This window comes from Dipteris shenzhenensis, chromosome 20, assembly GCF_047967505.1.
Source record: "Dipteris shenzhenensis isolate YYH24624 ecotype China chromosome 20, Dip_SZ_1.0, whole genome shotgun sequence".
NCBI lineage: Eukaryota > Viridiplantae > Streptophyta > Polypodiopsida > Gleicheniales > Dipteridaceae > Dipteris > Dipteris shenzhenensis.
This window is the reverse complement of record NC_141615.1, coordinates 21,686,537-21,700,422: the sequence shown is the minus strand read 5'-3', so window position 1 is coordinate 21,700,422 and position 13,886 is coordinate 21,686,537. Positions and strand designations below refer to the sequence as shown.

At 45.3% G+C, this 13,886-nt stretch overlaps 1 protein-coding gene and 1 pseudogene across 2 annotated transcripts in view; one reads left to right on the top strand and one right to left on the bottom strand.

The window, feature by feature from the left end:
* Nucleotides 1–13,886, bottom strand: part of LOC147889410 (Man1-Src1p-carboxy-terminal domain protein) — a 65,851-nt gene that overhangs the window by 20,598 nt on the left and 31,367 nt on the right. The window lies entirely within an intron of this gene.
* On the top strand, nt 5,986–12,290 carry LOC147889411 (uncharacterized; annotated as a pseudogene).

The following is a 13,886-nucleotide window of genomic DNA, read 5'->3' as shown; positions in this document are numbered from 1 at the left end:
GTAATATAATAAGCTAGTTAGGGGCACTTTTCCCTCTTTAAGAGGTTTTTCCCCCTAACCGCAGTTAGTTCACTAACTATGGTTAGTGACTACTAAGGTTTTGTCACTAGGACAAAACCTTATCTCTCACTCATTGAGTTGTACTCTTTCACACTCTTCTATTGCAACTCAGCTTTCAGCTTCCAAGCTTCCAGCTCTCACTCTCTCTTGCTCTCTCTCATTCACCATTCTCTCACATTTGGTATCAGAGCATTAGATCCAACTCCCTACGACTTCCCCGTTGAGCTCCAGCTGCAACTCAGCTTCGCTGCTACACCTCGTCCGTACAGTCCGTACGACTGTACGGAATCCTGCCATACCTACCTGCCGTACCAAATCGTACATGCGTTGCAGATCTACGTCAAACATTCGTCCGTACCGTACCGTACCTGCCGTACTGTTCGCTGTACTGCTCACGTACTGTACTTGTCGTACTGCTCACATCCCGCCGTACTACTCACGTACCGTACCTGTGCGCCGTACAGATCTGCGCCGTCTGTACTCCGTACAGCGCCGCCGTCCATACTCCGTACAGCGCCGCCGTCCATACTCCATACAGCGCCGCCGTCCGTACTCCGTACATTCGTACGGTCATCCGTACAAGACCGTACTCTGACAGTTCCGTACTGTCAGCTCACTGTCCGTACACTTCTGTTGCAGGCCTTCTGTGCAGAGTTTTACTTCTGCAAGTACTCGAGTAGTTAGTTTTTTGGGCAGGCTTTGTTTGCAGATAGCCATTGTTTGGCTCAGTTTTCTCGAAGAATTTGGGGCATTTTGTTTGTTGCAGACATTGCAATCATTGTGTAGTTTCGGAGCTACACTTGGAGCAAAAATTGCAGATTTGGTCTGAAATTTGGGGCTTTCTGCTGAAGTTGCAAAATTTGGGGCTTTCAGTACTTGTGCCCCTTTCTAGTTGCAATTTCAAGCTCGAAATTTGGGGCTTTCAGTTCTGCAGTACAATTTCTTGAAGAAATTTAGGGATTTTGTGATTACACTGCAATTTTGCAGTAAAATTTGGGGCTTTTGCAGACAGAGCGCAATTCTTGCAACATTTGGGGCTTTTGATCAATTTGCCCCTTTCCGGTTGCAATTTCAGGCCTATTTTGGGGCTTTTGTGTTGGGAGAGCAATTTCCGGAGTTTTCAGTTCATACTGCCTTTCTTGGAGTGTTTTGCAGCACTTTTGGCAGATTCTGGAGAGTTTTTGATGCTTGGACAGATTTCTGACAGTGCAAGTACAGAAATCTAAGTTGCATTTACAGCCCATGCTTGGCTGTGTTTTTTGGGAGTTGTGCATTTCATTCCCAGTAAGGGAATTCAGTTTTGTATCTGCTTCAATCTCTTTCTCAAATATGGCCCATCACAATCAGAATGACTTCCAGTTCGGTGGTCTTTCACAGGAAGACAAGTTGGATGGTACCAACTACTCCCTCAAGAGTTTCATGGTACGCAATATTCTGATTTCTCGCAATTTATGGGATTATGTCAATGGGGATGAGATCCGACCAGCAGATATTGCACCTGCTACCCCTCCCCAGCAAGGAGGTGGAAGAGGTCGTGCACAGGGTGCAGCTGCAGGGACAAGTTGTTGGTGCAGCTACAGTCACTACTCCAGAGCAGAAGAGATGGGATTCACGGGATGCCTTAGCTTTGTCATGCATCTCTCTTTCAGTCAAAAGATTTATCATTCCGCATATCCGGTCATGTAAGACCTCCAGGGCAGCGTGGGATATTTTGGAAAGCATGTATGCAGCTCAAAATGATGCAAGGGTATCTTTTTTGAAAAGAGAGTTGAGTAATACACAGATGGAAGAGGGTGACTCCATGTCAGTCCACCTCACAAAGCTACAGGATCTCAGAGAGCAATTGTTAAATATAGATGAAATTATTCCTGATTCAGAGATGATTACAACCACTCTGAATTCTCTTCCTGAGTCTTATCTCAGCTTTCATACCTCGCTGAACTTATCATTGAGGGGGGGTGCAAATCCTCTCACTTTTCATGAGTTGATAGGACTTCTGCTTCAGGAAGAGCAGACCAGGAAAAATTTGGCTTCACGTGCAGGTGAACAAGCCATGCTCTCAAAGTTTAAATCAAAAACAAAGGGACAGGCAAAGACATCAGTAAATCAGCCTTCCAGTGGGTCAGGACAGCCTTCCCAAAAGGCTAAAAATGATGCAGGTAAGCCCAAGAAGAAGGGTTTTTGTCACTACTGCAAAAAGCCAGGTCATCACATAGCAGAATGCAGGAAAAGGCTTGCAAAAGAAAAGAAAAACAGCTCAGGTATGGCTGTTTCAGATTCAGCTCCTCATGCATCTAACAGTGGGGATGCTGCAGCCAACTTTGTTGGACAGGATTATGCCTTTTTATCTTGCATTTCAGATTCTAGGTTGGCTGTTCCAAATGCTCGGGATAGTACAGCCACTTGCAGTGATGATACATATGCATTTTTGACTTGCAGTTATGGGTCTGGAATGACAGGAAGCCTTCAGTGGATCACTTCCGAGTCTTTGGATGCCTTGCTTATGCTCATGTGCCAGTTGAATTTAGGCACAAATTGTCTGATAAAGCCATTAAGTGCATATTTGTTGGGTACAGTGCAGAAAGCAAGGGGTACCGTCTCTACAATCCTGCTACACGCAAGATCATAGTAAGTAGAGATGTGATATTTTCTGAAAATTCAGCTCACACTCAGGCTGAATTTCAAATGCCTTCTTCTTCAGAGGATGTCTTTGAGGGGTTGCTACCCATTGCCTTGGGTTCCCTTGCTGATTTTTCTAATGCAAATCAGAATTTACAGCAACCTCCAAATGCTTTAGTTCCGCCACAGGATGTCTTGCCCCCTCCACAGGCAGTGGAACAGGTGGTGCAGCAAGAAATTGCAGACATACATGCAGCAAAAACAGTCCCAAACTGGCTGTTACAGACGCTCAGGGAGAGTGAAATTGAGGCTCCGTTACCTGGCAGGACTCGTAGTGCAGCAAGGCACATGGAAGGTGCTAATTCAGTGGAATTAGCATATGCAGGTACTCTTCTTGATGAGGAGGAGCCTGCCACATTCGAAGAGGCAAAGGATAATGTGCATTGGATGAATGCCATGCACGATGAGTTGCAGTCCATTGCAAAAAATCAGACTTGGGATGTTGTAGACTTGCCACAGGGTAAACATGCCATTGGCACACGATGGATTTTCAAGGTCAAACGGAAGCCAGATGGCTCCATTGACAGATATAAGGCAAGGCTGGTTGCTAAAGGCTATGCTCAGAAAAAGGGCATAGATTATGAGGAGACATTCGCTCCTACATCCCGGATGACCACCATCCGATCAGTTATTGCAATGGCTGCACATTTTGAGTGGAATGTTCATCAGTTGGACATAAAAACAGCCTTCTTAAATGGAGACTTGCTGGAAGAGGTGTATGTAAGACAACCTCCGGGCTTTGAAATTACAGCAAATGCACTTCAAGTATGCAAGCTCAACAAAGCTTTATACGGGCTGAAACAGGCCCCTCATGCATGGTATGCCAAGATCCATGCCTTTTTGACCAGCAAGGGGCTGCACAATAGTCCTACTGAGAGCACCCTCTACATCAAGATGGATGGGGGGGAAATTTTAGTCATCCTTCTTTATGTCGATGACTTACTGCTCACAGGGTCCAATGAAGACAAAATTGCAGATTTCAAAGCTGATTTGCAGACCAACTTTGACATGTCAGATTTGGGGCTGCTTCACTTTTATTTGGGGATCCAGTTCTCTCATGAGAGACGTGGCATTGTTATGTCTCAGTCCAAGTATGTTCAGAAACTCTTGGACAGATTTAACATGCACGAGTGTAAGCCCATAGCCACTCCCATGGAGCCGGGGCTGAAACTCACAATGCATGATGCAGGAGAATTAGTTGATGCCACACTTTACAGTCAGGCTGTTGGATGCCTCATATATCTCTGCAACACTAGACTTGATATTCAGTTTGCAATATCTCAGGTGAGCAGGTACATGCACAGCCCAAAAACTATGCATTGGCAGGCAGTTAAGCGCATCTTCCGTTATTTGCAGGGCACGAAGTCTTTTGGCTTGCTATTTCCCAGGGGGGGTGACTTGCAGATGCATGCCTACAGTGATTCAGATTGGGCTGGTGATTATGACACTAGGCAGTCCACTAGTGGCAATTGTTTCTTTTTGGGTAAATCTTGCATTTCCTGGCTGAGCAAGAAACAATCTACAGTGGCTACCTCATCATGTGAAGCTGAGTACAGGGCAGCTTTCACAGCAACAGTTGAATGTGTCTGGCTGCGACGTCTATTTGCTGATCTTCATCTGTCTTTGGAGGGTCCTTCTCCAATTCTCACTGATAGTCAGAGTGCCATTGCAGTGGCAAAGAATCCAGTGTTTCATGCTCGCACGAAGCACATTGAGGTTCACTATCACTACGTCAGAGAGAAGTTGCATGCAGGAGAGATCAGTATGATCTTTGTGTCCACACATGACAACGTTGCAGATATTTTCACCAAAGCACTACCACGTGAAAAGTTTGAGGCATTTTGCAGTGCCCTGAACTTATATCCATTTGGTGATTAATCAGCCTTGTACATGACATTGGCGCTGCAGGGGGGTGTTAGAATTATAGATATAATTCAGCAGTGACCAATGTAATATAATAAGCTAGTTAGGGGCACTTTTCCCTCTTTAAGAGGTTTTTCCCCCTAACCACAGTTAGTTCACTAACTATGGTTAGTACCCTCGGTGACACCTATGGCATGTCTTACATGCTTCTCGCACCAATGGCCCTAGGCCTTCGGTAATACTTCCAAAAGTGTTAGAACCCCCCTCCCTCAGACAAGCAGTTTGGAGAACATGCTACCATTACACTTAGCTTACGAGACTCGCGGATCAAGATTCTTTGACAATCTTACAAGTTGAAAGAGACTAAGGTACGGATAGCCGAGGAGCTCACGTGAGCTCATTTGAAGAAAAAGACGATGGAATTGGAGAAGTTCAAGGCTGTTAGAAAGGATGGGAAATGGGGGCAGTATATTGGGAGGGCATAGCTCTCATCAAGGAGTTTAAATCCAAATCAAAGAGACTCTTAGTCTTAAACTGATGTATGGCCAATTATGCTTTTGTCTTTAGACTATATATAGGTACTCTAAATACTTGGAGTTTCTTTTTGCACTCCTTGGGAGCTGCCATTTGCCCTCCCTAAGCGGATGTATTAGCTGGTTTTTGCTGTCCTATAGACCTGTTGGTCTCCCATAAACATTAATAGAGCACTCGTATAGCCTTTTAGTACTCAACAAGGGCCTTAGCGAGCCCTTTGCCCCAGCCCACAGTGGTCTGTATGAGTTACTTGATTCCGTACTTTGTCCCATAGGACCACGAGGCCTCCTACAGACGTTAATATCTCTCTCTCTCTCTCTCTCTCTCTCTCTCTCTCTCTCTGTCGTCGCCTCAAGAGCCTGACCGTCTCTCTATTCGTCACCTCTGAAGCCTCTATGTTTGTTCATCGCCTCAGGAACCTCTTCGTCTCTTTATTTTATCACCTCTCCATCTCCTGTTTGTCACCTTAGCAGCCGCCTCTCCACTGCTCGCCACTTGTCCTTAGCAGTTCGTCCTTTGTAGCTCATCGTCCCGCCTCAACAGCTCGCCTCAACTAACTCGTCGTTTCATAGCTCGCCTCCTCAAGATCAAGCCTCTCCCGTCTAAAACAATAACCGGTTCCTAGGGGAGTTGAGGGACTCCGGGTGGGCTGAAGCCCCCCAGCCCATCTGGAGAGTTAACTTGTAGGAGAGGGTCTTTTTCTGATTTGCACAGGCCGACATGGAGACTCCCAAGGTGCCCAATCCCAAGGCTTTCACCCCTGCCATCCCCGTGAAACCCTTGAAGCCCTTGTACTCGTTTGTTGCAGGTTTCAACCCAACTCCCATCCCATATGCAAAAACTTATTAGATGATAAAGCCTCCCGATCCACAAGAGCGTATTTACTACCTAGAACTTGAAGTCCGTGAACTCAGACTTCAACTTCAGCAAGAGGTGAATGCTTTTGGTTTAAGTGCCTCTCAGTCAAAAGGGTCAAAAGAGGTTGAGGATGTAGACGACACCGATGCTATCTTTAAGACACACTTAGCGAGCGCAGTGGGAGCACTCACGCAAGACCCGAGGTTCCTTGAGTTTATGCAGACTCCTTTGAGGTCCAAGGAGAGAAAGAAGCATTCTCATTCAGGGGAGCCTACTCGGGTTCAAAAGCAGCCATTTGGATTGAATCCATTGGATGGACAGCCTCCAATAATGCCAAATGTACAAGGAGTTGCAGGGCAGCAGCCCTTTCAAGGTCCTGGTATGGCTATGCATGGCCAAGGGGCTGATTTTCAGAATCTAAATCAAGGGCAGCAAGCTCTTTCCCAACCCTTTATGCATCCAGGATATTTCAGTGGGGGTTCAGTATTTCAAGCAATGGCTGGTCAAGTTAATGATGGTCAAGGGATGCTTGGAGATTACCCTGTTGGTTTACAGCAAGGGATGCAAGGGATGCAAGGCAATGTATTTGGGGAAATGCAGCCTGCAATGCCCAACATGATGTATGGCAATATTGGCATGCAACCAGGAATGCAAAGTGGAAGGATAGGAACCTTTGGAGCTCCTACAGGTATGTTTGGTATGCCTGGGGAAGGTTTGACAAACCCTCTAATGGGTAGTGGTAATGCAGGACAGGCTGGAGAGAATGCAATTCAACCTCCATTTTTGCAGCCACCTGTGTATGATAATCTGGCACCCAAAGGGAAGGTAAAAGACTACAAAGAGGGTGGTGCAGCAGTGAAGTTTGAGACCTTTAATGGGGCTCAGGACAAGCTGAAGGCTTTAACTTTTGTGCAGCAGTTTGATGCAACCTTCTCAGGAGGGAACTTTACTGAGTCATCTAAAATCCGAAAGGCAGCCACCTTCTTGAAGGGGAATGCTCTACAGTGGTGGACAAATTTACTGCTCCAAAATAGAGCACCCATGAGTTGGGTTCAGTTTAAGCAGCTGTTTTCAGCTACCTAGTTGACCACTACCTTTGAGGTAGATGTTATGACAGCATGGCACAAGTTGGATGTGAGAGGGAAGGAAGAGGGAGAAGCACAAGGGGGAGAGAGTCAGAGAGAGAGTAGACACCAAAGATGCGGGTGTGAAGTGATGAGCCACACCACAAACTCATTAGTTTTATTAGGATTAGGTTTTACCCTATGACTGTCTTAAGACAGTCATAGGTGTCCTATCTTTAATAAAGGGGTGGCAATGTGCCTTTACCCCAACAACCTCCCACCTAAAGGCCAATGTGCCTAAAGGGGAGAAAAGAATAAAAATTACAGCAATACTGTATACAAGACCATAAAATAAGAATGGTCTTATCCTAATCCCATGAAGCGGCGGCAATGTGCAAACCGCTCTGTAGGCAAGCTCTTAGTGAGCAAATCTACAGGATTATCATCAGTGTGCACTTTCACAAGCTCGAGTCGCTTGTCTTCCAGTACCTCCCTAATGAAATGATATTTCACATCAATGTGCTTGGTCTTTTGATGAAAGACCGGATTCTTTGCCAACATGATAGCACTCTGACTATCACAATGCAAAACTGGCATATCTCCTGTAATGCCCAAATCTCCCACCAGCCGAGTAAGCCATATTGCTTCCTTGCAAGCCTCAGTGGCTGCAACATATTCAGCTTCAGTGGTTGACAGTGCAATGCATTTCTGCAACCGAGACACCCATGATATAGCACCTCCTGCAAATGTGAAAATATAACCGGTAGTAGACTTCCGGTTATCTGCATTCCCTGCATAGTCTGAATCTGTAAAACCATGCACCAATGCATCCTGCCTACCATAGCATATGCACAAGTCTTTGGTACCCTTGAGATACCTCAAGACACCTTTCACTGCTTCCCAGTGCCTCTTGCCTGGATTTGCCATATACCTGCTGATGACTCCCACCGCAAAAGCAATATCCGGACGAGTGGCAACCATGGCATACATCAAAGAACCAACTGCAGATGCATACGGAACCTTGGCCATTTCAGCCTTATCATCATCTGATCTGGGGCTGTCCTTACTGCTGAGTTTTAAATGTGGAGGCAACGGGGTACTAATAGACTTCCCCCCCTCCATTTTAAACCGCTGCAGTACTTTGTCAATGTACTCCTTCTGTGACAGAAACAAAAGTCCCTTGGACCTGTCACGAGTAATCCGCATGCCAAGAATATGATTTGCATCACCCAAGTCTTTCATGTCAAAAGACTTATGCAGTTGTTTCTTCAAAGCACTAATCTCATGCTGAGATTTACTGGCAATAAGCATGTCATCCACATATAGAATGAGTAGCATCAAACTGCCATCCTTTGCCCGTTTGGTGTACAAGCAATGATCGGTCTCACACCTATGATACCCTTGGGACTGCATGAAGGCATCAAACTTCTTGTACCATTCTCTTGGCGCCTGTTTGAGTCCATACAAGCTCCTCTTGAGCTTACACACAAGCTGCTCTTTCCCTTTAACAGCATATCCCTCTGGCTGACTCATATAGATCTCATCATGGAGATCTCCGTGAAGAAAAGCTGTCTTCACATCCATCTGACATAAATCCATGTCCTCATGAGCAACAAGAGCTAACACTGCTCTCAAAGTAGTCATCTTGACTACAGGGGAAAAGATCTCATCAAAGTCAATGCCCTTCTCCTGCTTAAATCCCTTGGCAACCAATCTGGCCTTATACCTCGGTAAAGCATTTGAATCCACTTTGACTTTGTAAACCCACTTGCATGGCAAAACCTTTCTGCCTGTAGGTAGCTGCACCAAGTCCCATGTATCATTTTGAAGTAGGGAGTCCATTTCTGACTGCATGGCTTTCTCCCACTTCTTTTTCTCTGTTCTTCCCATAGCTTCCTTGAAGCTGAAGGCTCACCACAATCTGTCAGCATGATAAAATCAGCCACATTATTGGCTCCTGGAACAAACCTGGCAGGAGGCCGTTGTACACGGGTGCTCCTCCTAACAAAATGTTCCGGATTAGGCTGCTGTCCAGCCTGTTCGTCATGCATGACGGGTGGCTGTACCACCATATCTGGCTGTTCTACAGCCCCATCTGCTGGCATATCCAGTGGTGCATCATTGGCAAAATTATCTGGCTGATTTTCAGCCTGTATACCCTCTTGAACAGGGTTATCTGCAGCAGCTTGCTGCTGCATATAAATGGGCATTCTTTGCTGTCCGACATCATCATAAATAACCCTCCTGTATTCCACAGGTTGCACGGGTTCCTTGTGTACACTATCCTCTTTAAAGATGACATCATTGCTGCGTATAATCTTCCGTTTAACGGGATCCCATAACCTGTACCCCATTTCACCTTCGTCACCATAACCCATAAAGATGCATCTGATAGACTTTGGATCCAGTTTGGTGCGCAGTTCTTTGCGTACATGAGCAAAGCACTCGCAGCCAAATACACGTAAGTGCTTATATGAAGGTGGCTTGCCAGACCACACCTCCTCTGGCACTTTCAACTCCAAAGCCTTGTTTGGCGACCTGTTAATAATGTGAACTGCTGTTTGCACGGCTTCTGCCCAAAAGCCATGGGGTAATGCAGCATAAGACAACATACATCGAACCTTCTCCTGAATAGTTCGATTCATCCGCTCACTTGCACCATTTTGAGATGCATTATGAGGGGCTGTGAGTTCCTGTTTGATGCCCTTAGCTTCGCAAAACTGCACAAAAGCGCCTTTGTCAAAACAGATTGAAAAATATTGTTGTGGGCTACCAAAGGAAATCAGAGATTACTGTACTAAAACAAGGGTTACCAACGAGTCTCAACTTATTGAGAATGCTACCATGGCTGATGCATTATTGTTAGGAAAAACCAGCGGGTATAAAAACAGTAAATCTGAGACTTTCAAGAAAGCAGGGAAGCCAGGGAATGCTTTCAAGCCTCCCTTCAACAAAGGGAAGAAGCGTGATAGGCCAGGTTCTAATTCGCTGTCACATGAGGAAAGGAAAGCCTTGATGGAGGCTAATAAATGCTTTCACTGTAAAGAAGAGGGCCATATGGCAAGGGATTGCCCAGAACGTAATCTAAAAGGGAAAGTGGATGATAGGGAAGAGCAAAAAGGCAAGAAGCCTAAACCATCTGCAGGATTAATGCCTGATGTTATCAGTGAGCAGCCTAATGATGATGCTACATAGCTTTGCAAGGCATGGGGCAAAGTCAGGGATCAGATGTCATTGATCTTCTTTGACCCAGGTGCTTGTGCAAACTTTATTTCTCTTGAATTGGCAGGCAAACTTGGAATCTGTGCAGAGGAGATGGGACCTATGAGTGAAGCAGGATTGGCTTGTCCTGGCTTTAGCACTCCCGTTACCCCTATCATTGGAAAGCTTCGATTGCATATACAGAGCTTTGTGGACAGCGAGGAATTTTATATAATGCCTCTTGAGGGCTGTGATGTCTTGTTGGGAATGCCTTGGTGTCACAGGGTACATGCTTTGGTGGACACACATAATCTGAAGATCTCCCTGGAACATAGAGGGGTTTTGGATGTCAAACTAAAGGGAGAGTCAGTCCCTCTTTTATCTACCTTAGCTTTATGCTTAGTAATGAAACATCGTATTTCTGCGTACTTAGTTTTTGCAAAGGATACTAGGTCTGATGATCCACAATTTGTATTCTCTAAGCTTGATAAAGAGCAGACTGGTTTCCTAAATCAGTTTAGATAATGTTTTTCTGACTCATTGCCAGGTGAACTTCCACCTGAGAGGCCTGAGGATCATGCAATTGATTAAGTGCCAGGCAGTAGTCTACCAAACAGGGCACCTTACAGGGTGAGTGCGGCTCGGCAAGAAGAAATCATGAGCCAGGTGAAGGACCTTTTGGAAAAGGGGCTGATTCAGCCCAGTTCTTCCCCTTACTGTTCACCGCTTTTGTTGGTGCAAAAGAGTGATGGTTCTTGGCGAATGTGCATTGATTATCGTGCACTCAACAAGATAACCATAAAAAACAGATTTCCAATTCCAAGAATTGATGATATCCTAGATAGATTGGAAGGGTCAGCCATTTTCAGTCGCATAGATCTCAAGAGTGGGTATCATTAGATACGCATTCGTCCAAAGGATGTGTCCAAGACAGCTTTCAGAACCAGCTTTGGGTTGTATGAGTTCTTAGTGATGCCATTTGGGCTTACGAATGCTCCTGCCACTTTTAATCGGATGATGGATAGAATCTTCCGTGAGCATAGGGCTTTTGTGGGCACTTTCTTTGATGACATGATTGTGTACTCAAAAGATGAGGTAGAGCACAGGAAGCATCTGGCAATCGTGTTTGCAGAACTCAGCAAGCATAGGCAGCAAGCATAGGCTGATTGTAAATGCAAAGAAAAGTGAATTCTTTATGCCTAAGATTCACTTTCTGGGGCACATTATTTCAAAGGATGGGGTGCGCATGGATCCCATGAAGATTGAAGCAATTCGCAGCTGGCCACAGCTTAAGAATTTGCATGAAGTACGAAGCTTTTTGGGCTTATGATTGTACTACAGGCGATTTATACCGCCATTTTGCTGAAATTGCTTCACCACTCTATGCTATGCAGAAGAAGGGAGCATCCTTCGTGTGGGCTGAAAAACAAATTGCAGCATTTGAGATGCTAAAAGAAAAGCTTACCACAGATCCAGTATTGATCCTACCAGATCTTCGAAAAGCTTTTCACATCCAAGCTGATGCATGTGGAAAGAATGGCCTTGGAGCGGTCATTATGCAGGAAGGACAGGTAGTGGCCTATGAGAGTAGAATTTTGCAAGATGATGAGAGACATCTGGGCATTTATGAGAAGGAATTGCTGGCTGTAATTCATGCCCTTGCTACATGGAAGCACTATTTGCTTGGAGCCGATGATTTCACAGTGCAAACAGATCATATATTTCCTCACTCAGGCGAAGTTATCTGAGAAGCCTATGCGATGGGCCAATTTCTTATCCATATTTCACTTTCAGATAGTGCATGTGGAAGGTAAAAAGAATGTGGTGGCCGATGCATTGTCAAGGAAGCCTCAGGTTTCCACAGTAACCATTGCTTACCACAGTGAGTTGGATGCAATGAAGGACCAGTATGCACAAGATGAGGATTTCTCACGGATTTATGACCAGCTGTCTAACGATCAGCGGCATGACCGTTATACTCTCAGAGATGACTTCATTATGATGCATGGACGCCTTTGTGTCACAAAGTAGCTAAGGCCAAAGGTTATAATAGAAAGTCATGCTCCACTGTATGCAGGACATAGAGGCATTGATGCTACAGTTCAAGTAGTGGAACACTTTTTCTATTGGCCAGCGTTGAGACAGGATGTGGATGCCTTTGTCAGAACATGCATCATCTGCCAGAAGGTCAAGTTTGACAGGCAAAAGACACCTAGATTGTTGCAACCACTGCCAATCCCAGATAGACCGTGGGAGAGCATTGCCATGGATTTTATATTTGATCTTCCTAGGACGCCTATGGGGAATGATGGTCTCTGGACTATTATATGCCGGTTCAGTAAGCAGGCACACTTCATTCCATTAAGGAAGAAAATTACAGCGGATCATATGGCAAAGTTGTTCATGCAAAACATCTTTAAATACAATGGGATGCCTCATTCTATCGTAAGTGACAGACATCCGCGCATGACAAGTCTCTTTTGGAGATTACGCTGAGATTTTTGATATCTTTCCATCCTCAATCAGATGGGCAGTCCGAAGAGGCTAATTTGACTGCTCTTGATTTGCTGAAATGTTATGTGTATGAGCTAAGACATAATGGGAGCAGTTTCTACCCTTAGTAGCTTACAACAATGCTGTGCTAGGAAAGCTCCTTTTGAAATAGCGGAAGGAGACAGGAAAGTTCCACCTATCTTGCATACAAAGGATAAGATTTTTGAAGCTGATAGGTCTGGAGCATTGCTTGATGCTCAAGAGAGGGGTAGTACCTTTGTCTCTATGTTACAGACAGGCTCAACTATCGCTTGGTGATATTGTTTCTTTCACCCAAGGTACTTCTTGCTGACAGTATATCTGCCTTGGGACTTCTATGATTAGTGTACTAGTCACTATGAGTTGGTTGTCACTATGAGTTGGTTTTTGCAGTTTATATGGATTGTTATCCTAGGTTCTGAACAATCATATATGCTGTTCTCAATGGTAATACATGCTTTTATGATGGTATATTCACATGTATTTCAGTTATTGCATATCCTTGTAACATTCAGATGCAATCGAGGACGCTTGCCAAGTTTCAAGAGAGGGGTATGTCACAAGGGCATGAGTTTGATGCTCACCTCGACCCTCGTAATTAAATGGCAAGGTCACGGGATGTGGGTGTGCAAGTTTCCCCCAGGCAATTGTGCTTTGGGGGCAACTGAAAGGTTTAGGGCCAAAAAGGGGCCCAAAAACCTTAGGCTTCAAGTTGGTCATTGGTCGGCCTTTAAAGAGGCCCCACTAGAGGGGGCCTAGGGGCAAATGAAGCCCTTGGGGCAACCCAAGGCATGGGCTGCCACATGGCAAGCCCATGCAGCCCCCTTTTTGGAAAGGAAGGCCTTGGTGAGAAATTGGACGGGAAAGAATGGCGCAGGGATAGAAAGGAGGAACGGAGGTCTTACGAAAGTTGAAGCCTCGACAGAGAGAAGGGATATGGTCCATACGACAATACAGGAGGAGGATTGAATGCAAATTAATGCTGTTGGTATGGCGACGTACGGACGTGCATTAAATTCTACGTACGGGCTGGTACGGAATGTCAAGCATAGGCTGGTACGGGCTGCAAGTACGAGCTTGTACAGGGCCTTAAAT